The sequence below is a fragment of the Ambystoma mexicanum genome, chromosome 13 (genome assembly GCF_040938575.1).
Source record: "Ambystoma mexicanum isolate Mex_15411 chromosome 13, UKY_AmexF1_1, whole genome shotgun sequence".
Classification (NCBI taxonomy): domain Eukaryota; kingdom Metazoa; phylum Chordata; class Amphibia; order Caudata; family Ambystomatidae; genus Ambystoma; species Ambystoma mexicanum.
The window spans coordinates 379,511,039-379,537,503 of NC_090938.1; the positions used below are offsets into that span (position 1 = coordinate 379,511,039).

General features: G+C 48.4%; 1 protein-coding gene across 2 annotated transcripts in view; it reads right to left on the reverse strand.

The window, feature by feature from the left end:
* The window catches only part of CPNE6 (copine 6), a 631,388-nt gene extending 612,394 nt beyond the window's left edge, over positions 1–18,994 (reverse strand). The window contains exon 1 of one of the 2 annotated variants that reach the window (XM_069633922.1): positions 18,380–18,994. The gene's annotated coding sequence lies outside the window, so the exon portion shown is untranslated. Of the gene's footprint in view, positions 1–17,190; positions 17,342–18,379 lie in introns of those variants that run through there. The other variant, XM_069633923.1, reaches the window with a different exon arrangement.
* Positions 18,995–26,465: the final 7,471 nt, after the last annotated feature.

The following is a 26,465-nucleotide window of genomic DNA, read 5'->3' on the forward strand; positions in this document are numbered from 1 at the left end:
AGTTTTCAGCACTCATCTACCAGGCGTGCTGGCTTCTTCACGGCTCGTTGGGGCCGGTTACTGGCGCCTTCTCTTGGATCCTCTTCAGGTCTCTCTGTCCTCTTTGTTCCTGGACGAGGGGAGAATCTTGGAGGCGTCCACAGTATGTCTCGAAGATCAATTGGCATTGGTTCAGGATCTGGCGTTTGGAGTGTCTCGTTTTCCCTGGTTGTTGCCAACTTGAATTTTAAGCTGTTCCTGGTTATTTCTCGTTCTTCATTTTCGGCAGTCACCATTGTTCCTTTGACTGCTGTGACTTGTAATGTCTGTGGGGCGAACCTTGAATCGGTCTTCTTCACCGTTGGCTGTTGTACTAGCACCTCATCTCCTATTTGAAAGTCTTTTGGACGCGCTCTTTGCTTTTCATCTGTTTGGATGCGGGCTCGTTCCTTTTTCTCTGCATCTCTCTCCAAGAGTTGTGGATCGGCTTCTGGTTTGTTTATCGGGTGTTGTATGATTCGTGTGAGAACTTGGTACTTCACCAAGAGCTCGGCCGGGGTCTTGTTGGTAGCCTCATCGGGCGTGTTTCTGTAGGCCTGGAGCATCCTACGTAGAGCTTGATGTGGGTCTACATTTTCTAGTCTGGCTCTTTGTAATGTCTTTTTGATCGATGACATGAATCTCTCGGCCATTCCGTTGGCTTGGGGCCACAGGGGTGTTATTTTCTGGTGTTTGAACCCTAGGTGCTTGGCTAACGTTGTGAAGTCATGGCCGCAGAAGGGTGGGCCATTGTCAGACTTGATTATGTCAGGTATGCCCCATTCGCTCACGACTTCGTCGAAGATTGCTGCGACTTGTGCAAAGGCTGTGGATGATGATCTTTTAACAATAGGAAACCGTGAGTGTTCATCAATGAACAAGAGTAGGTAATCTCCCGACTCTAGGGGCCCGTAGAAATCCACCGCCACTTTTTCCCATGGATGTTCTGGTATCTGTGTCGGCTGTAGGGGTATAGGTGCTTCAGCTCTGGCTGTGCATTGGCACACCATGCAGTTCCTTACCCACCGGTCGACTAGGGCATCGAGGAAGGGAAACCACACTTGGCATCGTAGTTGGCGCTTGGTGTTGTCTGCGCCTCGGTGTCCTTCATGGGCCGTTTTGATTATCTCTGACCGCAGGGCTGCTGGGATTACTATCCTGCATCCCCTTAGGAGTATGGTTCTGTCTTTTACGGCCCGCTCGGAGTGGATTCTTGCAAGCCTCTCCAGTTCGTCTCGATTCGCACCTGGGTGCGTTGACAGTGATCTCTTGTTGTCTTTCCACTTGTTGTGTTCTGTGAGTTCGATCGCCAGGGCCATGGATGGATCTGTCGCTATTGCAAGTGCAACTGTTTCTAGTGACATTGCGGGTGGTAGCGCACTGGTGGTGACATAGCTTATGTATTCTATGTCACCTTGTCTTGGTGTTGATTTTCCGTTGGGATGTCTCGACAGATAGTCGGCAGGGTTGTGCTCACCCCCCGGACGATGAACGATGTGATAGTCATATTCTTGCAGGCGGATGCCCCATCGCTCAATTCTGGGGGGCATTTTCATTTGTGGGTTGCCAAACAACGACAGGAGGGCCTGATGGTCCGTAATGAGAGTGAATCTTTTCCCGGTGATAGTGTTCACACGCCCAGACTGCCGCCAGACTCTCTTTTTCCGCCTGGGAGTAAGCAGTTTCAGAGGGAGCGAGTGCTTTGCTGGCATATGCCACGATGTGCCTCGGGTGGGTGTCGGTGCCATTGGTCTGGGCGAGTATGGCTCCTAATCCCACTGGACTTGCGTCAACCACTATTTCAGTTTGCTTATCGGGGTCGAAGTAGGCCAGTTTTCTGGCTTCTGCCAGGGACTGCTTGATGGGGTTGAATACTGCTTGGCATTCTGCCGTCCAGGCGAAGAGCATGTCTTTCTGGAGGAGTTTACGGAGGGGTTCTGTGATGGTGGCATAGTGGGGTATGTATCGTGCACAGTACCCTGCCATGCCTAGGAAGGAGCGGATATTAGCAATCTGCCTCGGAGCTTGCAAATTGAAAATGGTTGCCACTTTGTCGGGGACTGGGGTCATTCCATCTGCGGAGAATATGTGTCCGAAGAATTTTAGCTTGCTTTTGCTAAACCTGCATTTGTCCACATTCAGCATGAGGCCAGTGTCCTGGATGGCTTTGCACGTGGCACGAAGCGCGCCGTCATGTTATTCTCGTGTGCACCCATACACCAGAATGTCGTCACTGTAGTTCAGTGCGCCTTTGATTGGTCGTATGATCTGTCTGATGGCTTCATGAAAAATTTCTGCGGCTGACGAAATGCCGAAGTTTAGGCGTTTGTAACAAAACAGACCGTCGTGCGTGGCAAACATGGTGATTCCTCTCGACTCAGGGTGGAGTACCATCTGATGGTATCCTTGGTTCAGGTCTAGTTTGGAGAAGAGGGTGGACATATTTAATTGTACTATCATGACCTCAATTCGGGGTCCTGGATGTCTTTCGCGCTGAATTGCTGTGTTGGCTATGCGCATGTCAACGCAGAGTCTGAGTCGTCCACCGTCCTTCGGTACTATTACCAGTGGGGACACCCATGGGGTTGGGCCAGTGGCTGGTTCAATTATCTCATCTTCTAGAAGTTGACTGAGCTCGGCAGACACTGCGGCCTGGAGGTGGAAGCCAACCCTCCTTGGGTGTTGTGGCATCGGTTGGATGGTGGGATCTATGTGGAGTTTCATGGGAGGTCCCTTTAGTTGTCCTAGGCCCTTGCAGATGAGGGGGAATTCTTTCAGAATGTTGTCTTTTGACATCATCTCAGCATGTGTGGATTCTGGTTGGAGGCAGAACACTTTCTCTCTTGTCTCTGGTGACGGGTCTATCGAGAGGATTTTGTCACCCTCACGCACATGTATGTCTATGAGTCCTAAACACAAGGTGGTCCTGTAACTGAGAAGACATCTACCTTTGGTTGGGCTGCGGATGACGTGAATGTTCGTTGTGGTGGAGTGGGTATCGTGGATGAGACGACGACTGAAGAAACCAACCGTTTGTACGGGAGTTGCAGCGCCCCATTGATATATTTTGGAGTCTGATGGCGTCAGGGTCGGCCGGTTGGAGATCTGGTGGAATTCCTTCTCGCCCATTATGTTGACGGTGGCCCCCGAGTAAATAAGGAAGCAGAATTGTTTCCCTGCTATGTCGACCGGTATCTTGGGTGCCTCGCGGGCCTGGCCTTCATCCATGATGAGGTTAACATATTCGTCATGTGGGTACTGATCGTATTGATCGGTTTCATATTGATTTCCTAGTAGGTCTCCACCATGGTGGGAGAACTGTGTAGGGGGCCCATCGTATTCGTCTCTAATGTGGGACACTTGTTCGTGTCCTTCGTTTCCTTGGGTCTCGTCCACAGGGTAGACAGCTTTGACCATTCTGACGTACTTTTTCGGGGTTTGGTAGTATGGACGTGGTTGGTAGGTCTGAGTTTGGGGGTTCCTGATAGGTATCTTGAATTGGGGGGCAATTGGGGGCCTTTGCGTCGGAAATGGTCTGCCTTCTCTGCAAACTGATTGGAAATGCCCCTCTCTGCCGCAGTTTCCGCACCTCTGTGAGAGCGCCGTGCAGGTGCCAGCGTGGGGGGCCATTCCACAGCAGTAGCATTGGCGTTGGGTTCTCGGCGTTGCAGAGTAGTTGGGGGAGGCGCCTTTGTCTCCTGGTCTCGTGTGACTGGACTGTATTGCTGCTACGGTTTCATTTTTTTCTTGTTTTGTCGAGGTGGTGTTCGATATCTGGGTCACTTGTTTTTCAACTCTCTCTAGAATTCTGGCCATCTGGCTCACTTCATCTATGGTGATGGGTTTTTTGAGGAGTTGTTTCTTTAAGGTTTGGGACGTGCAGCCTTCGATTATTCTCAGCCGTATGGCGTAGGCGGGTTATGAACTCATCAACGGTCTCGTCAACCCTTTGTGTGCACTGATTGAATATGTATCGTTCATAGTCCCTGTTGGGCTCAATCACTAATCTTCGGTTTAAGGCTGCGATTAGCGTTGGGAAGTCAGTCTGTTCCGCAGGGGGAATGGTCTTAATGAGGACCTTGATGTCATTGCCTGCCAGGTTTAAAAACATGCTGCGTAGCCTTGGTGATTTGTCTTCTCCTGCAGAGTCTATGAAGGTGTTGAAATCCTCTAGCCACTCAGTCCACCGTGGGCCCTTGTCAGCTTGTGGCATCATGGGTAATAATAAGCAGCGCTCAGATACCTGAGGGTTTGTAGCGCTATATAAAAGCCTAATTATTATTATTATTATTATGGAGAACGGGGGGGGCATGCGCCATGCTATGGTGGCATTGGTCCTTGTTGGAGCTGGTGCATTCAGTGGTTGCTGGTCCTGAGGCGAGCTCATGATGGGGTGGAGATGGCGGGCGAGGTGTGTAACAGGTGAATTGGGCCTGTTGGCTTGTGCGGGTGCTTTTAGCGTGGTGTATCACCCACCTTTGATTCAGCGTCTCCTGGGCCTCTGTCGTGACCGCTGGCGGATTGCCGTGCAGTCAAATGTGTGGGGCCTCTGAGTGGGCACCTTCGGATGGATGACTTCCACTTGTGTGGAGCCGGTGCTGGAATGTTGGGCCGCGTAGCGTAGTCTCTGGGCCATGGAGGAGGAGGGGCGGGTGTGGGATCACATGCGCACGTGGAGGAGCGGGCCGGGCCGATCCGTTGGAGTGAGGAAAACGGGCCTGGGATCAGGCGTGATTCGTAGTAGGCTGGAGATGCCTGCAGGCATGGGAGGAGGCGGGCCTGGGATCAGGTGCGGTCGCGGGCAGCATGGATTGCCTGCGTCATGAGTAGGAGGCGGGCCTGGGATCAGGCTCGGGCGCCGGGTTCGGAAAATGCCCACGGCGCGGACCGGAGTGGGATCGCTGCGGATTGAAGGAGGAGGAGGACTCGGCGGTCTGGCAGCGCGCCTCGTCGCCAGTTGTTAAGCCCGGGAGGGCGTACGAAAGGAGGACAGACACGCCGAGATGGATGATACGTCTTTCTTTATTGGCATACATCCGTTAACTAACTTCCTTCTTTCCCCCTCCCTCTGACGTGCTACGTCACGTGAAACGTCTCACGTGACAGGGTCTCGTTCTCTTAAGGAGACACGAACCCCGTAACAACAACACTTTCAGAATGTTGACATTGGAAGATTGGCTCGAACCCCCAACCTTTCAGGTACAAGTCACAACACTTACTGACTGTGCCACCGAGACTGGCTTGAAAATAAATGTACAGCAAGCCATGTAATATCAATTAGAGTAAACGCTTGTTTGAATTAACATGCCAAGATTCACAGACAAAACCGCACAAATTAGATCATATACAGTTTATAGAAAGGAAAAGTGCCGGAAATAGGATTGGGTGGTGGTTGTGGGGGCGTGTTGGGGGAGGGGCGGTAATTGGTGGGCAGTGAGTGGGTAGTCCCTCTTTTATGTTGTTGGTCGTCCCTGTTTTTCGTTTTGGAAATCTGCTCACCCTACCTCAACTTCCCAGCAACGTCCTGTTGTCCTCTTACCCAGTCGCCCCTGTGCAGTCGGCAGTATTGTTCTCACCCTTGCTTGTGTGTTGGTTGGGTGGTAAAGAATGTTCTTTCTAGTTGTGGGTCGTCCTCCGACCAGAGCATAACAGTTGTGGCTTTTCCTTCTGCCACTGACCACTGTATTTATGGGGCATTACATTACATTTTTCCGGCGAGGCAGCCTGATCAAAAGAAACAGTTTCGGCCTCCTGCTTCTTGCCGTCATTGTGCTGGTTTACTTTCACACTCCTTTTCTACCGCTCTAACTGTCCCCCTTTGTTCTGTCTTCCCTGCTCCCCCTGCTCTTTGAAGTGCGAGTTGTCATTACACCTCGCACTTCAACTACCGGGCTGACCCTGCATCCTGGGTGGGGAGGGGCAAGCTCAGAAACTAGAAAATTGGGGTTGTTGGAGACGCCTGATGGCGCCGGCCCTGTATAACCAGTTTTGCCTCTGCCACACACGGGGGCACCAAATATGTGCGTCCGTTCAGGGTGCGAGTTGCAAGTCACAGGCCCATGCCACGCGGACACAAAGCCAGGCCCGAGAAGTCGAGGAGCAGATAAGTGCTTTTCTTTCTTAATTTCAGCCTGCTGCCCGCTCCTTCCTTCCTCCCCTGCTTTACCTTCCCCCCACAACCTTCCCATCCCGTGCACCCCCTCCCTGGACCACCGTTCTTTTTTTTTGTCCTCCTGCCGGCTAGCTAACATTTTTCCTTGCCTCTAACCTGCCTCTGTCTTTCACTTCCTCTGCCAGACTGCCTCCATTCTAGCACTTCACCCATCATGGTGACATCTCAAGCACAGCTGGCTGCCCCACCTATCTAAACTTAAAAATGGCCAATGTTGGTTATCCTTAATCTATGGATGCCCACTTATGTATTGTGCCCGGTGACTGTTCCATTTACTCCCTTTCACAACCTGGTCGGAATGTCCCTCTAACTCCCCCCTTGTAAGACGCTCACTGCTTCCTGTCAAATCTGAATATCTATTGTACATTCTTTTGTGATAAAAATAGCATTGTTCCTCCTGCATATAAATAAATAAATAAATAAAATGTGCATGTCATGTTCAGGGCTCAAGTCGAGGGACTATGCGGGTGGACGGAGTCCGCCCACTTTTTTGAAAAGGGTGTATTCCGTCCTCCCTCTGTGTGTCAGGAATTGTTCAAATTCAAATGTACGCTTTTGCTGTGTGCAGTGCACGGGGCCGGGAACCAAACCCAGGTCACGCGATTGAAAAACAAGACAGCCACAAGACCACACAATTCGTGCAGCACCGCCAGTGTCTCCTAAAATTGAGCGTCTTGACATTATCCTAACAGAGGCTGTCTTTTGTTAAGGATTCTTAGTTCTAAATAATGCGTACCCTTTTTAATGAGTCAGCAACGTAATAATACAATCTGTTCTGTTAGCAAAGGCGTATTTGATCCGTGCATTTTCTCAGTTGTGAAAGACAATTTGAATGGAATTTGCATATTGCGTTTTGGGATCGGTTCTGTTACTGTGACGTCACTTCCATATGCGCCTGTCAGAGAACCCCCACATTTTTTTAGGACTCGAGCCCTGCATAAAAAGAGAGAGAAACATTTCGTCATCAAAATAATGTTAACCTTTAGTGGCATTGCCACTTCAATTGTATTTCGTTTAAGGTATTTCAGAGTGTAAACCTAGCCTCGGGGACCAATAGGCTACTGTATAAAGCAGTCTAGGTGGATATGGATTAAATTGCATAACGCACATCCAAATATCATACAAATATTTTAGATACATAAGGCGACACATTTTAATTACTCGCATGTGGGGGGATAAGCAGTGGAGAATCTGAATGTATAAGAAGCCTAGCATAGACCGTCCATCCACTTAATCCAGGTTGAGAAGAGATAATGGACTGAGTAGCGGTCTAAGACATTTGGCTGTGTACATTCCGAGAGCTGAGAGAGCAAGCGTGAACACGTAGCTTTAAACCTCTAGCTCAGGGCTCTGTAAACTTTGGATCTCTAGTTGTTTGTTGGCCACAACTCCCATCAGCCCCAGCCAACATAGTCTATGGTAAGCAATCATGGAAGTTGTAGTCCAAAACATTAGGTTGCAGACCCTTGCTTTAGCTGGACCTCTAGAGTAAGCTAGCTAATCTGAGAGCACAGGGAAACTCATACCAGAGTATGGAAGGTATGCTCAGAAAGCTTGTTGTGGGGTTCTTTTGTACCTTTTTTTTTTTGTTCATTTGCTCAAACCAACAACATATAATCTCACAACATAGCAAATTTCAACAGCGGGGTCACAAACGCTTTTCTTAAAAGAGTGATTCATTAAAGTATGCAATGGCAAAGAAAGTTAATCTCTTCTTTCTCTGTTGCCATAACATTGTCTGCCCCCGAGACCCTCGGCCGCCCTCCACGTCCTGCCCGCACCCACTTTCCCGCGCATTGCTCCTGGAGTTCTCCAGTAATAAATAGCTGCCTTTTATAAATATGAAACTCAGAACAAAGGGACACAATAAAAGGACATTTATTTGCTAAGGCAGTGGAATTCCTTGCTGAAGGCTCATCCATATGACATTTAAAGCATATGGGGCCATAAATCTTGGACAAAGTGATATGTTTGCATCTTATGTGGAAGTTAGATTTGCGGAATGCTATGTACTAGCACCTTCTTCCCCAGTGGTAGCTCCTGGTCCCTTATCCAATCTTCATTTTGATCCCTGTGGAGTACCTGTTGATTTGCGGCTGATGTGTTATATGTTCCATGCTGCCTGAAGCTTTTTGGGCTTTTCCCCTCAATTCCTTCTTAAAAATGTGTTCCAGAATGCACAGTTTCGATCGGACCTTGCAACTTTGGTTTACACACTATCTGACTGGAAAGCAGGGCAATGGTAATTGCGTTTTGCTAATCGAAGTAACCTGTTTTTTTCAACCGTTTGAAGGCGATAAATTGATTGGTGATGAACTGAACCTAATACAATGAAAAGTCACAAACTCAAACAGAAATATAAGAAAATGTCTTGCATCAAGAGATGCTTTTTGCATGAATTACAGCATTCAGTTGTCTTTCTTGCAGTTGTATGCCGGTTAGACATTTTGTGATACAGTATACCTAGCAGCGAGTCCCCTGGAAAATACGCCTCTGAAACCCCAAAACCATCATGGAGAGGTTCATTACAATAAGCCCTGCTAAACCAAAGCAGAGGTCCCATGTGTCTGACAAAGCAGTTGTAGCAATTCCAAGCTCCACGGTCGCATCAAACTGCCTGGCACAATGCGTGGGAAGTATACCAGATGCACCTACAGTCAGCGGTGTTGGCAGCAGCAATATGACACAGGAATGCTGCCCAAACATGAATGAATCAAATGGTTTTAAGTCACAGCTGGGCCGCACTTTCCAAAAGAAATGGTTAGAAACCTATAATTGGCTTACATAGAATGAGTCTGTCGAAAAAAAGATTCTGTAAAAGGATGTGCCATTGCCAAAAAGTAGCCATGATAAGGATGCCTGGAATGCTGTCTTTAACCATGGCTTTACAATTTTAGGAAGGCCATAGAGAGATGTAACAGCCATCAGAGTCCAAATCATCGGGCAGGTGCAATGGCGCTAGCATCTGTTAAAAGAGGTACGAAGGTTGCAGCAGCTCTGTCGTTGGGGCATCTCAAGCAGATAAGAGAGAACAGAAGTGCGCTGGTGAATATCTTGACCACATTTCTGGCTTGGGGTCGGCAAGGTCTTGCAATTCGGGGCCACACTGAGGAGGACTCCAAACTACAGGCAATTCTGTCGCTTCGTGGCAGAGATGTCCCAGAACTGCAAACTTGGCTTCAAAGAACAGAGTACAAATGGATGTCTCATGACATATTAAATTAAATGCTGGCAATTATGTCACATCATTTGCTCTGTGGCCTGATGAAAGAGATTCATGATGCAAAATGATTTTCTATTATTTTAGATGAAACTGCTGATGTGTCAATAAAAGAGAAGACCTCTGTGGTCTTTTGCATTGCAAGAGAATCTCCAGGTGGAGGACATTCTTTTGGGCTTTTGTCAAATGTCTAACACTACAGCACAAACTGCCATTTTAAAAGGTTTTCTCCCACATGTAACCCTCTCTCACATGCCACGTAACCTATTATTAGCAGCCAGGGTATGCCTGCCTAACTATTAAATGGAAGTCTGCAGTCCTCCCCACTAAAAGAGAATGGCTCACAAAAGCACACGCAATCTATGAAATGGAGAGCCTGACAGCTGCAGTCATGGAATCTTGCAAGAACATAGATTTAATCTGGTTACCCTTCCAGGAATTTTACGCAGCATACTGGGATTCTTTAAGACTAACTGAGGAAGATCATTACCAAGTACTGAACATCAAGCTCACAGTGAAGCCTCACGTTATATACATTCCACAATCCAGTGGGGAACTACGCAATGCAAGATGAGCAATATTCCACACTGTGTTTCGTGTGACTCTGTTTCTCTCCTACTTTTTCAATGCAGTCAAAGGCCCTCATTACAAGTCAGGCGGTGGACCATGGTGCTATTAGCACCATGGTCCATGCCGGATTCCGCCATGGTGGATGGCGGAATTACAACCCCATTCCAAGGTGAGTGGGGCGGTAATTCCCCATTCACCATTTGCCCATCCCCATTCCCATTTTTGCCCCATAGGGCATAATGGGGATGGGGAAGGCGCTAATTACGGCACCGTAAATTACGGTGCCGTAATTAGCACCAAGGTCGCTTAGCGCCTTGGACTTAAACGCCTGCAAAAAGCAGGCGTTAAAGTGTGAATCAGGCGTTAAGGGTTTAACGGCGCCGACGCTCTTTACGGTGCCGTTAACCCCTTAACGCCTGACTTGTAATGAGGGCCAAAGTTTTTTCTCGAAGAGTGAGGGAGGGTGAGGGGGAGGGAGTGGGGAGACATACAAGTTACAGCTTTTTGGTCTATTGCATTCACCTTCTTTTGTGATACAAACATGCCTTACTGACCTTTACTGTGAATTTAACACGTACTATGTCAGACTTGTTATAAAATCAATAAAATCTATTTTAAATAAAAGATGTTCTCCTGGGTTTTGGCTATAAAATGGAAAGCTGTCGGGGGCAGTGTTATGATGGTGCTTCTAATATGGCTGCACATCGACATGGTTTGCCGACATTGGTACAAGAGGTGGCACCACAAGCTATGTATGTGCACTGCTTTGCACATAATCTGGACTTAGTAGCTCTGGATGTAGCTACGGGCACTGACACATTCAGGGAACTATTGGATGTTATAAGGTACTTGATTGGGTTCATTTGAACGTCCCCAAAACACCTTGCTTGTTTTGAGCATTGTCAAGAGGAAGAGAGTGTCAAAATGCTTCCATACTGTCCTATCCAATGGACGGGTCGAGCAAACCCTTTGAAGACTCTGCTTGCCAAAAACAGTCTGTAATAGAATTTCTGGAACTTGCAGCCGGTGCCCACAATTAAGCAGGAGCAAAAGCCCATGGGTTGCACTTATCTTCGTTACATGATATTTTCCTGTGTGAACACTGCTCTACAGAAGGTAAATTTAAGGTTCCATGAAGCATTGGTTATGATTAAAAACCTTAACACCATAATTGTCCAACTGCGTGGGGGATTTGAAGGCTTCTTCTCAAAAACCACATCAGCGATTGATGATTTAGATTTTGTGCAAAGAAGAGCCAGGAAAATCCCACAACGCCTGGATGAAGGGTTGTTCCCCATGTTTTCCAGTCTCCCGAAGACCTCTATTGACAAGGTTATTATGAGCTCATGAACCGTACATTGGTAGCTTTGTCAGAACGTTTCAATACAACTGCATGTGACCACATAGTTAACATAGAAAAATGTGTTAGAGGGAGCGCCACCAGTGAATATGTCATGAATGTTTGCAAGACTGACTTCCATAAATGCAACCTAGAGCTACATAGAAATATGTCCCTTGAATATATACAGAGGGATAAGACTCCGGTAATGTGTTTTCAGGATGTCTTTGACATGTTCCAAAGTGGAAGGGTTCGTCCTATGCGCAATTTGTCTCCAGAACTGGCACGACTACTTCAAATTGCAGTGACTATCCCTGTATCCTCTTGTTCTTCAGAGCATTCATTTTCTTGCCTTCCGCGCATCAAACATATCTGAGAGCTACAATGGGCCAAGCTCGATTAAATGCTCTTGCGTTGCTACATGGACACAAAGATGAAGCTGGATGTTGAAGCCATTGCAGATGAATTCATCCAACAAACTATTGTTCGTGAGAATACATTTTGCACGGGGAAGGTTCTGCAATGAACACAGCTCACCCGTTCTCCTGGCTGGCCAATCCGCAGCAGCACTATTGTGTGTTTGATTTGTCGACGTTTTACTTGGCTATGGCACCACACAGATGTTGCTTGTTAGTTTAAATATTTTCTAAGTAAATAGAAGAGTAGGATGCTGGGTACCTGCTCCACTACTTATTGCTAATATTAGGAACTGTCTATTGTTTGACTATACTATTTTTCATGCTCAAACATTATCTTTACAGTAAATAAATATACATAAATACTAAGCAAGAGTGAGACATTTTTAATGTGTTTCTATTTTAGTATAAACGCTACTATAATGCAAGTGGTTTTACTGAAACTATAGGGAAGATACTGATATCATCTAATGTTTATCATACCCACAACACATGGGTGATACACATAATACATATATTCACACAGAAGGTGGACCCAAAACAATATTGCTGTCCAATAGTAAACCTGCCCGGTTCTCAGCGGTAGTAGTTTCTCTTGCACTAGAGTGCAGTTACCCAACTTCCAGAGCCTCCTTCTGGTACAGCAACAGGGCCTAGTGGAAAATCTGCCCTAGCTCCAGGTGGGCATTTAGACCACCTTTGGGGTGATGGTTATGCTCTGGTATGCAGGGTATGATACAGATCATGACAAAGCACGGTTGTCCTTTCTAATTAGGAAACTTCTTTACTTGTTTTCCCTTAAATTGGGAACTTTATTTGGTGTTGGTGGTGGTACTCCACCTTGTAGCTGTACCTTCGGTTTTGCGAGCAAGTCGTTCTCCCATCCTAGTCGTGTTGTGCTGCCTTTTGAGGGCTGCTACAACCTGGATGATTATAGATGGGTGGAGTAGGGGCAGTCATGGCTTACCGGAATGCAACTGGAAGGCTTGCATCTCCTTCTTACTTGGCTTTACTATATGCAGTACATGCTAGCCAATGTTACCACTGTTCTGCGCCCCTTTGCACCAATTTGGCGATTATGTGCAAATGCGATCATATAACTGCCGGTGATGTCCCTTCCCTATATATGGGCACCCCCCAGAAAAATTCATACGTCGGCTCCCCTGGCCCCAGTCCCCCTAACACCTGTGCGTTCTAGCTCAACGCCTGGGGTCATGCCGTGCCACAGGGCATGCTATTTCTTTTCCTCACTCACATGATCTCGTTTGCGCACGTTTTTCTCTCTATATATACGTCCGTCTCCGAGGTGCATTTGATTACATGAGACAGCGAGATGTTCTAGGCTGCACACATACTGGCCCTAGGCAGCAGCGAGATGTGTCCACTGCAAACGTACTCGTCCTACACAGTGGTGTGATGTGTAGGATGCAAACATGCTCTTCCTACACATCAGTGAGATGCGTTTGCTGCAAACACACGTCCTACACAGTGGCAAGATATGGCAGCTGCATACACACTCATCCTACAACGGAGCGAGATGTGTAGTCCGCTGTGTAAACTGCAAACATACTCATCCGACACAGTGGTGAGATGTGTAGGCTGCAAACATACTAATTTTAGACAGCAGCAAGATGTGTCTACTGCAAACATACTCGTCCTACACAGCGGCAAGATGTGTAGGATGCAAACATACTCTTTATAGACCGCTGCAAGATGCGTCAGCTGCAAATATATTCGTCCAACATAGTGGCAAGGTGTGCAGTCCACTGTGCAAGATGCAAACCTACTCACTCTAGACAGCAGTGAGATGCGTCAGTTGCAAATACTCGTCCTACACGGCTGCAAACATACTCATCCTACACAGCGACAAGATGTGTCGGCTGCAAACAAGCACGTTGTACACAGCGGCGTGGTGCGTCTAATACAAACATACTCGCCCTACACAGCAGTGAGATGTGTCAGCTGCAAATACTCGTCCTACACAGCTGCAAACATACTCATCCTACACAGCGACAAGATGTGTCGGCTGCAAACAAGCACGTTGTACACAGCGGCGTGGTGTGTCTAATACAAACATACTCGCCCTACACAGCAGTGAGATGTGTCAGCTGCAAATACTCGTCCTACACAGCTGCAAACATACTCATCCTACACAGCGACAAGATGTGTCGGCTGCAAACAAGCACGTTGTACACAGCGGCGTGGTGTGTCTAATACAAACATACTCGCCCTACACAGCGGTGAGATGTGTCGGCTGCAAACATACACAGCTGTGATATGTGTAGGCTGCAAACATACTCGTCCTACACGGCTGCAAACATACTCATCCTACACAGCGACAAGATGTGTCGGCTGCAAACATGTACGTCCAACACAGCAGTGAGGTGCGTCTCATGCAAACATACTCGTCCTACACAGCAGTGAGATGTGTCAGCTGCAAATACTCGTCCTACACGGCTGCAAACATACTCATCCTACACAGCGACAAGATGTGTCGGCTGCAAACAAGCACGTTGTACACAGCGGCGTGGTGCGTCTAATACAAACATACTCGCCCTACACAGCGGTGAGATGTGTCGGCTGCAAACATACACAGCTGTGATATGTGTAGGCTGCAAACATACTCGTCCTACACGGCTGCAAACATACTCATCCTACACAAGATGTGTCGGCTGCAAACATCCTCGCCCTACATACACACTGGTGAGATGTGCTGGCTGCAAACATGTACGTTCAACACAGCAGCGAGGTGCGTCTCATGCAAACATACTCGTCCTACACAGCAGCAAGATGTGTCGGCTGCAAACATACTCGTCCTACACGGCTGCAAACATACTCGTCCTACACATCAGCGAGATGTGTTGACTGCAAACATACTCATCCTACAAAGTGGCAAGATGTGTCGGCTGCAAACATGCACATCCTACACAGCAGCGAGGTGCGTCTGATGCAAACATACTCGTCCTACACAGCGGAAAGATGTGTCGTCTGCACATACAAAGCTGTGATATGTGTAGGCTGCAAACATACTCGTCCTACATAGCAGCAAGATGTGTCGGCTGCAAACATACTCGTCCTACACGGCTGCAAACATACTCGTCCTACACATCAGCGAGATGTGTCGGCTGCAAACATACTCGTCCTACACGGCTGCAAACATACTCGTCCTACACATCAGCGAGATGTGTTGACTGCAAACATACTCATCCTACAAAGTGGCAAGATGTGTCGGCTGCAAACATGCACATCCTACACAGCAGCGAGGTGCGTCTGATGCAAACATACTCGTCCTACACAGCGGAAAGATGTGTCGTCTGCACATACAAAGCTGTGATATGTGTAGGCTGTAAACATACTCGTCCTACACAGCAGCGAGGTGCGTCTGATGCAAACATCCTCCCCCTACATACACACTGGTGAGATGTGCTGGCTGCAAACATGCACGTCCTACACAGCAGTGAGATGTGTTGGCTGCAAAAATACTCGCCCTACACAGTGGTGAGATGTTTCAGCTGCAAACATACCTGCCTTACACAGCAGTGAGATGTGTTGGCTACAAACATACACAGCGGTGAGATGTTTCAGCTGCAAACATATTCGCCCTACACAGGGGTGAGATGTTTCCGCTGCAAACATACCTGCCTTACACAGCAGTGAGATGTGTTGGCTACAAACATACACAGAGGTGAGATGTTTCAGCTGCAAACATATTCGCCCTACACAGGGGTGAGATGTTTCTGCTGCAAACATACCTGCCTTACACAGCAGTGAGATGTGTTGGCTACAAACATACACAGCGGTGAGATGTTTCAGCTGCAAACATATTCGCCCTACACAGGGGTGAGATGTTTCCGCTGCAAACATACCTGCCTTACACAGCAGTGAGATGTGGTGGCTACAAACATACACGGGTGAGATGTTTCAGCTGCAAACATACTCGCCCTACACAGGGGTGAGATGTGTTGGCTGCAAACATCCTCGTCTTAGACAGCGGCATTGACGATCTCCAGAGCAAGGTGTTTTACGAGTCCTGGAAATATTTAAGGTTAATTGCTTGCCTGACCTTAGCCCTATCATCGGAAGGCATCAAGCATCGCGTGACTACGTGGGCCACGGCGCTCTCGAATGATGGGCCAGGTGAGCCCAGAGGCGTAGCGGCAGGTGATTGCTCGGCTCTGCTTTTAGATTTCAAGTGTTTGAGAGAAAGAGGAGACGGTGAAGCTGTGCCTGGAGGATTAGGAAGGGGCCCAGGAGTGGCGCTTCCCACGGCAGGCAGGTAGGCAGGCAGGATTCCAACAAAAGAATGAGAACCCTATTAGTTTCGACCCCAATCTGATGAATTTCTATAGTGACTATATATCTATCAAAACATCTGGAGGGCTGTAACCTGCCGCTCTCCAGATGCTATGGACTATAACGCCCATGATTCCTCACCATTAAGGATGCTGTCTAGCAGGGGTGTTGCTAGGTCTGGAAAAGACCCGGGGCTACGCTAATGTAGGGACTGTCGGAATCGGGGCTCGCTGGCCTTTTGGCTGTAGCCTCTAAGATTCTATCCGGGGCTAAAACCACAAGACCAGGGGCTATAGCCCCCTTAGCGCCCCCGCTCCCGAACACCCCCGCAGGACTCTGCTGTCTAGAACTGAAGTCGGGTGTAGTCCAAAACATCTGGAGAGCCAAACGTTGCAGACACCAGCCAAGGGGAGGATCGCAGAAGTAACCCCCCAAACAGAAAAGAGACAATAAGAGTGTTTCTTATTCTTCACAGAGTCGCGAAAATGGTCAGTTAACATGTTCGACCTGCAACCCGTCCCACGCGGACGGCTGCGGGGATGTTGCAGAGCCGTTTAAGGAATGTACTGCCGCGTGCTCGTCCTCACGTATTTGAGTACCTGCACTCGGCCGAGGCTTGGAAAATTGTCAGTTCTAAACTATATCAAACATTAGAAGCTCCGCTACTAAATGCCGGATAATAGCAGCCCCTCTGAAGCATTGGCTCAGGGAACCCGCGTAGATTGCAGCTTGGGACTTTTACGCCATTCACTGCTCTCTGCAGTGGGTGCATTAGCTCACTGAGCTGCACTAACGTGTGCTTATGCCGCCTCCCCATAGGTTTTAGTTTCCAATCCACCCAAATGACTGTCTTGGGTCCCAGAAGGTATAAGATGCCAATTGGTGCAACACCTGTAGGAGGCTGAATGGGGAAGGAGGCACCCCAAAGTCATGGCCCCATGGGTAACATTATATAGCACCTTTCTTATAAGCGATGGTGGCGTCGACATTGCGAGTCTCTAGTTCGAAGGAAAGGACTAGGAGTGAGGCAGGGCCACCCAGCTACCTCTAAGTAAACTGTCTTGACGCCCACTAGAAACACGACCTCGCACATGGTCATGGTGTGTATATACAGGGGGCGTGTGGTCCGACCCCGGGGAGCCCCACATGCTTCCCGTCCTACCTGAGCGGCTGGCAGGGGGCGCTCCTCTGGGTCACCGCCGGCGCAGACAGGTAGCCGCGCCGCCGCCGGGCGCCGCAACACGGGAAGGCGGCTCCGCTCCTCCGCCGTCTCTTAGTAACAGGGATGATGGTGGGGAAGCGAGGGGGGAGAGAGGGAGAGAGGAGAGAGAGGGAGTGCTCCAGCCATCTGCACAATTAACAAAGCTATTAAAAAAAGGAGCGAGGAATCTGTGTGGTTTCGAGGCGGCCCCAGAGAATAAGAGCTCTTTCCATTCGGCGCAGTTTCCTTGGCGCGCCGCGCGTGAAATTCCCAAACAGTTTCCATGGCCCCTGTCACCCGCAGAGCCGCCGCCCGCTCCACACCCAGGAAGCAGGTGCGTCCCCCGGCCTCCGCCACCGGAAGGGCGCCTTGCCTCGCTCTACCGCGCACTCACCCCAGAGGTGTGTGAGAGTGTGTATACACACACGGATGGGGGCATGAGTGCAGCCCCCCCCCCCCAAGCATACCGCATGCACAGAGCGCGAGGTGTACCACACATCACCTAAACACGCGGGGCCGACACTGCTTGCTCAGGGGGAAACCTGTGACTTCACAAAGCTGGTGCGCAACCCACCGAGCTATCACGCACACGCTCGCAGGCGTGCTCTCGAGTGCACTCATTCACTCATTTTTCTCCATTCATATACCAATACAGTCAGATGTACTCCATCACGGATACACTCGTGCACGTGTTCTCTTTCCCCGCGCTTTATTTCATAACGGGGCTCTCCTTATACTAAAACCGTTGGTATGAACCCGGTGTGTGTGTGTGTGTGTGTTTGGATGGGTTTGAGAACATGCTCGTGAAAATAAAAAAATACCTTGAGTGTGGGTGTGAGAGAGAGAGTGAATAGCTGGTTTCGTTGGCTATGTTGCTACAAAAATTGCCGGCAGTAGAGCACTTTCCTGAAGAAAAATGGGACACCCCCCGCCGCCCCTCAGTACTTCCAGTCCCACCACACAGTCAGCTTCCAAAGAATCGCTGCGCACAGGACACCTTCGGCGCCGGGCAGGCGCCTTTACTTCACATCGTTCGGAGCTGATCAGGGGGCGCCGCGGAAACAAAGCACAATACGCAGACTCAAAAAGTGAGGGTCGAGGGGGGCGAGGCCCTCCCAGGGTGGAGAGGGACGATGCGGAGCACCCTTACCTGCTCTGGCAGATGCGATGAAATCACGAACTCAAGCCCCCTTCAGTGTGGACGCGGACGCCTTGAGTGCGCAGAACTCAGACTCTTTCAGTGCGGAGACCTCATGCGCCGGTAGCAACCCCGGGCTCCTGCCGTGACCCTCAGACCCCTGGAATCCGAAGATGGACCTCAAGACTCCTCTAGTGCGGAGACCTCAGACACTGTCAGTGTTGAGAGACGCAGTGTTCTTCAGTGTGGCGACCTCAGACTCCCTCACTGTGAAGACCTCATACTCCTCCAGTCTTGACACCTCAGCCTATTTCGAGTTCTACAGTGTGGAGAGCGCAGAGTTGTTCAGTGTGGGGAGGGAGCAGAGTTCTTCAGTGTTGGGAGGGAGCAGAGTTCTTCGGTGCGGTTCTCTCAGGATATTTCATTGAGTCGCTGCGTGTTCCGCTCCCCTGCGCTCTCTGGTCCAGATGCCCGGGAGTATGTGCCTCGCCTCTCCTCGTGCCTACCTCCCTTCCCCTCTCCGTCCCGCCTCTCTCCCCTGCGCAGTGATGGACGGTGGGCGCGTGGCTGGATGCCGAGGAAAGCTTTTAGTCCTGCGTGCGTGCGTGCGTGCGTGCGGGGAGCTCTTAGTGTGTGAGAACGATGCAGAGGGCAGTCCTTCTGGGAGGAGGGCGTGTGTCGCCTCCTTATGGGAGGAACCATGTCTCTGAAGAGGCTGTCAGAGGCATGATGCCGGCTCGCGCTGTGCAAGCACATACCCTGCTGGCATCCTGGCCCTGCACAAAAAAGGAGCAAACAGGTCCGAAATGTAAGTATATGTGTAATGTTTAATTTTAATGTTAACGTTAAAGTTATTTGTACCACGCACCCGGCCACTTAATGAAACAGCTAGTAACAAGGAGCAGTGGCGTCTCTAGGGGTGGCATGGGGGGCCCAGTGCCCCCTCTTAAATTATGTGCCCCCCCTACCTAAGGCTAGCAGTGACCATGTTCTCTGTTCGTGGTGTTATTGGTGACGCTCACTGAGGCCAATGTTTGCCTATCACACGGCAATACTCCTTTTTTCTCAAAGCGAGTAGTAATGGAGCAGCTTCCAGCCCCTCCCATCAGAATCTAGCCGTGAAACTGCTAATGATGGGCCATTAGTCACTGAATGGTTTCCTGCCAGCATTCTGATGGGAGGGGATGTGCAGTGGGGTGTGGGTAGCTGGCCTGCACAAAAGCCTGTTGCAGGTGTGCTTGTGACTTCACACATTACCTTTCATAGGCGGCCCCCTCTACTTTTGTCTGTGGCCCCCCAACTTTTGTCTTTGGTGCCCTCTGTGCCCCTCCTAAATTTGATTCCTGGCGACGCCACTGACAAGGAGGTCCGCGCAAATTGCCAGACGCAGGCTGGGGTCCAGGAGAGAGTGGGGACCAGCGGCCCGGGAGATTGAAGGAGGCCAAGGGTATCATGGGCTATACGTACAGTATAACAATGATAAGGGAAGGTGAGCTGCGCAAAGGCCTCAAAAACGCAAGACATACGTGATTGCAGCCATTATACAGACAGAATAAGGGACCCTAACCCTCCAATCAAAAGTTCAGCATCAGGAACAACTGAACTGAAACGGGGCGACCAAAAGCAGTGGTAACTAGGATACGGATTATACAGCGCTAACAGTCAGGTACCTAAATAGCAGTACGGCAGTTTCCAATAAAGCACTGGCACTCAGATAGTCCCAGGAGGCGAGTCAAACTTAAAACACAGCAAAAGGGGCCAGCAGAAGGTAGGGCGAGAAGTTTTTGAGATTCAGATGGTACACGAGGTAATCGCCAGAGGCAACAGTAACATCACCACTCAAAGCGAAGACATGGTGGGCGATATATGCCAGGTTAAGGAAAAGGGGGCACACGACATGGCCGCATGTGGTAAGCTAAGCGAGTACAATGAGGCCACAGCATGACAGGGCTTTCAGGCATGATAGTTCTGTAAGAAGATGAAAAAGCGGGAAGATGAGTAATATCACAAGGACAAGACTGTCCGTCCCGAGTAAGGGAAACTTAGTTGAGAAAATTAAACCAAAAGCGAAAGCAGATCCTCACCTATGAGGAAGAGTCACTGCAAGGATGACTTAAAAATATGGGCTAGACACTTGGGAAGGTCACGGCGGTGGCCGGTGGCCAAATGAATGGCGGGCTTACAGATAGATCAAAAGCAGCAGGCTGTGGGAAATCTCCACCAGCAACTTGCCATAAGAGCGAGTGGGGCCCACAATGCAAGTCTGAGGCATGGGCAAGAAGAGCGGTACACAGAGGTAGGGGCAAGTCCAGGCTAGCTGGAGCAGCGGCAGCTTCCTGGGTGAATCCACAGACGAAGGTAGACCCAACACGCAGCACAGGTACAAGGCAGGAGCAGCAACAGCATCTCGGAAAAATGGGCCTAGGAACCCAGAAGGCCAAACAGAACGGGTTTGGGATAATCTGTTAGCAAAAAACATAAGGTATGACTTAATACAAGCAACAAAATGGCGACAAAACCTAGAAACGCCCTCCCAGTCCCCCGCAGGTCTGGAAAGTAAGTGAGGACCAGGCAGAAAACACTATGGCGGCATGGTGGGTCACCAGGAGCAGAAGGGGGTAGCAGTCCATGAAAGAACGGCAGTTGAGAGGTAACAACAGGTTGCGGGACGACAGCCCGTAAAACCAAAAAGTTTAGCCATTAAGACACCGAATTGAGGGGTGTAAAGAAAGGGCTCCGAGAAGGGATTCAATTGGTAAGAAGCTTAAAATCAACAGTTACCAAACGTCAAACGGCCTGGGGTTAAAAATAAAAAGGAGCAAGTACCTCAACGCCGAATGGCAGGGAGGGGGGCTAAAAGAAAAATGTTTAGTTACTCAATGCCAAACGGCCAGGGGTAAAATAAAAAGAGCAAGTACCTCAACGCTGAATGGCAGGGAGGGGGCTAAAATAAAAACAGCCAACTACTCAAACACCAGTGTTAGGCAAGATTGTATGCAGTTCCCTCTGGGTGACTACACTAGCCTTGGCCTCTTGGCAATAGTTAACCCAACCTTTGGTGGAAGCATGTACTATACAAGTTGGTAAAGTGACTGAACAGCCAGGCTTATCTCAAGTGAGGTCAATATGAGCTGTAAGGTTGCTACATAGACTTTCACAGTGACAAGTATCCAAATAACACTTATACTCAAGGTTTCTAGTTTAATCAATTATTTATTTAGTTAACAGCCACCACTGTCACGGTTTATTACACGGCTCCCGCCAGCCAGGAAACTCCTTCCCCTACAATGAATGTGGCGCACAATAAAACGCTTTTTATTTTTAGTATACTAAAGGCCTCCAACCCGTCTCGCACCCAACCTCCACCAGCACCCTGTGTCACAATGGACTAGAAACCAGGTTGGTGTATATTAATAAGATATTTTATGAATTTATTATTCAATGTAAATGAGGATAATCAAAATACAACAGCCACCAAAATTGTTGCAACACAAATGCAGTATCCTATCTAGAGAGACCAGGTTGAAATAGACTGTTACACTCGCTTTTGTTTTAATGAAAAAAAACAGGAAAATAACAATTCCACACAAAGTATAGTTAAGCACACACCCCTGCAACACTCACCCCCAAACATCAATTGGACTTGGATTCTTTGAACGGAAGGCAGTGGCAAGGAGTAGGAATACAGGGGGGAAATTGGTTTTGGAGTGAAGCCCACCACCACAATATGGGTTTCCAGCAAAGAAAGGGAAAATCAGTTTTTGGAGCAAAGTAGAAGAATGGGTTTTTTATTATTTGTCACAACTGTGAGGGGACAGAATAGAAGAAGATTCGTACTGCTTACACTTAGGGGACAGGCAAAGTTTTAGAGAATGATAATCAGCACACGAGGGAAAATAGAAATAAAGTAGGAAAATCGTTTTTTTTTGGGAGAAAGCAAATGCAAAGGGAAAATGCAGAGGCAAATGGAAATTTGTTTACACTGAGGCTACAAGGACAGGTAGGCTCTGTGATAGGGATTTAGCTCACAAAAAATAAAATCGGTGTTGGTTCAGGCTGACAGATGTCAACAGAAATGACACTGGCAAATGAAAATTTGCTTGGCAGGGCATCATTTAAACACAGGGGCATAGTCCCTTTTCAGCTAACACTGGGATTGATTCTTTTGGGCAACACTTTAATGACTATAACAACAAACAAAAACACTTGGAAAAGATTGTTGGTTTCGAACTTCACCAATCCCGATCTTGTGAAATTCAATGGGGAATTAATTGATTTACTTACAAAAATACTTAAGATTTACACAGACAAATGAGCAATTTTTAATGAGGATATGCTAACATACACAGGCAAACAAGAGATTCATGTATGGAGATGACTGAACTACACTGGCAATTGGGGTTTTCAATGGGGAAATATTGGATGCACTGCTACAAAAATGAAGGGCTTATGCAATTTAGGGCTGGGGTTATTGCTACTTACATAGCAAGCCTTTGTTTAAGTTTAAGGAAAGCCAGCTACATCTCAAGACACTCTGGAAAGATAGGGCAGGGAGTCAGGTCACTCCACTCTCAAAGATAGTAAATTTCAGCAGCCTTCTCTCCATCCACCCTTTTCTGTCTTCCCCGGTTGTGGTGTGTCCTGAGTCCTAGTACAGTCCCCCTTATATAGCAGAAATTACATCACTAATTTTACAATCTAGAGCATGGGTGCACAAAATACGGCCTGCGGGCCAGTTGCGGCCCGCCATGCTGTTGTTTCCGGCCCGCGAGGCACAAAGACTTTCCTAATGGAGGGCAGCCCACAAGCAGCATAGGCCGCCCTCCATTAGGAAAGTCTTTATTGTCTTCCGGGCCGGACAAAACACTGGCCCTCATTGGCTCTGCACCACGTCGCTCCTATGAGCCACGTAGTGCGTGTGTGCTGCACCAATGGAGGGCCAGCACTACGGCTGGCGTGGTCCATAAGGCTTGATGCAGGAAGGCATTTCAGCCTTGGACCACGCCAGTCGTAGTACGATTCCAGCGACTTCCAGCTTACCTGCCTTCCAACACGTCTCCGGTAAGTGCTCTGTTTGTGTTTGTGTGTCGGGTCTGTTTTGCTGTGTGTTTGTGTGTGTATGTTGAGATGCGGGGTTGGGGGGTGTCGGATGTGTATGAATGTTTGGATTTGAATGTTTTTTGAGTGTATGTTGAGATGCGGGTGTGGGGAGTTGTCGGATGTGTATGAATGTTTGGATTTGAATGTTTTTTTGTGTGTATGTTGAGATGCGGGGTAGGGGGGTGTCGGATGTGTATGAATGTTTGGATTTTAATGTTTTTTGTATATATGTTGAGATGCGGGGGTGTCGGATGTGTATGAATGTTTGGATTTGAATGTTTTTTGTGTGTATGTTGAGATGCGGGGGTGGGGGGTGTCGGATGTGTATGAATGTTTGGATTTTAATGTTTTTTGTATGTATGTTGAGATGCGGGGGTGTCGGATGTGTATGAATGTTTGGATTTGAATGTTTTTTGTGTGTATGTTGAGATGCGGGGGTGGGGGGGGTGTCGGATGTGTATGAATGTTTGGATTTGAATGTTTTTTGTGTGTATGTTGAGATGCAGGGGTGGGGGGTATCGGATCTGTATGAATGTTTGGATTTGAATGTGTCTGGCCATGGGGCATAGTGTTTGGTTGAGGGGTGAGGGGGCCATGGGTCATAGTGTTTGGTTGAGGGGTGGGGGCCATGGGGCATAGTGTTTGGTTGGGGGTTGAGGGAGCCACAGGGCATAGTGTTTGGTTGGGGGTGAGGGGGCCATGGGGCATAGTGTTTGGTTGGGGGGGCATGGGGCATAGTGTTTGGTTGGGTGTTGAGGGGCCATGGGGCATAGTGTTTGGTTGGGTTTGAGGGTGCCATGGGGCATAGTGTTTGGTTGAGGGGTGGGGGCCATGGGGCATAGTGTCTGGTTGAGGGGTGGGGGCCATGGGGCATAGTGTTTGGTTGAGGGGTGAGGGGGCCATGGGTCATAGTGTTTGGTTGAGGGGTGGGGGCCATGGGACATAGTGTTTGGTTGGGGGTTGAGGGAGCCATGGGGCATAGTGTTTGGTTGGGGGTGAGGGGGCCATGGGGCATAGTGTTTGGTTGAGGGGTGGGGGCCATGGGGCATAGTGTTTGGTTGAGGGGTGGGGGTGCCATGGGGCATAGTGTTTGGTTGAGGGGTGGGGGTGCCATGGGGCATAGTGTTTGGTTGAGGGGGGGCATGGGCATAGTGTTTGGTTGAAGGGTGGGGGTGACATGGGGCATAGTGTTTGGTTGAGGGGTGGGGGCAATGGGGCATAGTGTTTGGTTGGGGGTTGAGGGAGCCATGGGGCATTGTGTTTGTTTGGGGGTGAGAGGGCCATGGGGCATAGTGTTTGGTTGGGGGTGGGAGCCATGGGGCATAGTGTTGCACTCCAAGAGTGAACCCAATAATAAAGCTAAAACAGGCACAGTTAGGAGATGTACATCCTTTGCTTTTTGAGGAAACCTGACTCAACAAAGGCCATACTCCTCTTGGGCAACCCAAACAGCAAACTATAGCAGTCCAAAATAACGGAATGTCCAATCTAGGGTCAATAAAATATATATAAGTTAATTAAACAGACGAGATACAATAACTAAATAGAAATAAATTATAACAATGGAAAATGTGTAGTACAAAATGTAAGTTTGAAATGCAAATAAAAATCGTTACCCCTCAAAAACATATTCTTTTTCCATGTGTTTAATACAAATTTGGGGTTTAAAAAGCCTCCTGCCATGCCCCGCCTACTGCCCCACCGCATTTACTTTTCGGCCCACTATAGCCCTCATGTAAGGTACTTTCGGCCCTCTGTCAAAATCAGTTGTGCACCCCTGATCTAGAGGAACTACCGTGCAATAATCCCTGCCGCTAGGATTGGACAGTTACCCCCCCTCTCTCCGCTCGCAATCAGGATTGGTTTAGGGGTTGGGAGCACCATCTGTCTTTTTCCATTTGTCACTCTCCTTTGTTTTCTTTTCAACTTTTTTTGCAAAAAACTAGTTATTTATCACAGTTTCATAATTGTACTAGCAACTGCCATACGGACCATATATTCTGTTTTAGCTGATCATGGGGAATTAGATAAGTTGACCGCCATATCCGTGCAATGTAGCATGGCCATGTGTCACATTTTTTTCATTTGCATAAAATGTACAACGGTTATTAATATGTAAATTATCAAGCATATGCTTAGTTTCAATTTCCACCTTTTCACCCACTCTCACATTTGTAACATGTTCAGATCAGCCAGAAAACTAGTCTAACTGGCCATTACAGTTCCCAGAGTCACAGGTAGATGCATTTGATACTCCCAAAACCACACGGAAATTACATGAAAAATGGCATGAAAATGAAATTAATCCTCAGTCTGATTACTGCGCAAAATGCCTAAAAATTAAATTGTCTTTTAAATTAATGATGAGTGTTTCTTAAGCAAATGGGATGGCAGATTCATCCCCCACAGCCATCTGTTCCCCTGGGTCAGCCTGTGACCAGAGATTTTTATGAGTCTCTTTGAAGTTAGTGTGTGCTCTTTGGAGTGTGTGCAACAAGGATTCACACATTTTAGTTATGCTTCAGCCAAGGATGGCCTTCTCTTCAAGTCCCATGCTTTCCTGCAAGCAAGTCTGCAGAATACTGATTTTGACGCCTTCAGCAGCATCACATTTTATTGCAGGGTTATTAGATGGGAGCTGTGACATCCAGCTGGAGTGGGGCTTTTCATTGTGAAGTTTTTGCACCCAGCCAGAACAGTTTTTTCCTGAAGTGTCTCTTCAACTGTCATTGGAGTTTTGTGGGTGAACCATAACATACATTGCTTTGATCAACCCAAACATCCTGTTCTACTTTCCTGACATTTTTCTGTGAGCAGTGATATCTTTTTGCATTGTGGCTTTTTAAAGCTGAGGGTGATCACTCATGCACTATAACAAAAGACAAACAAACTTCACCAGATCACCAATACACTCGCAGAGCGGAGCTAAAAGCCCATTTCAGGGTGAGTCCTGACAGGGGAAGGGCACGACGTGAGGAAGTACGAAGAATACCGAGCC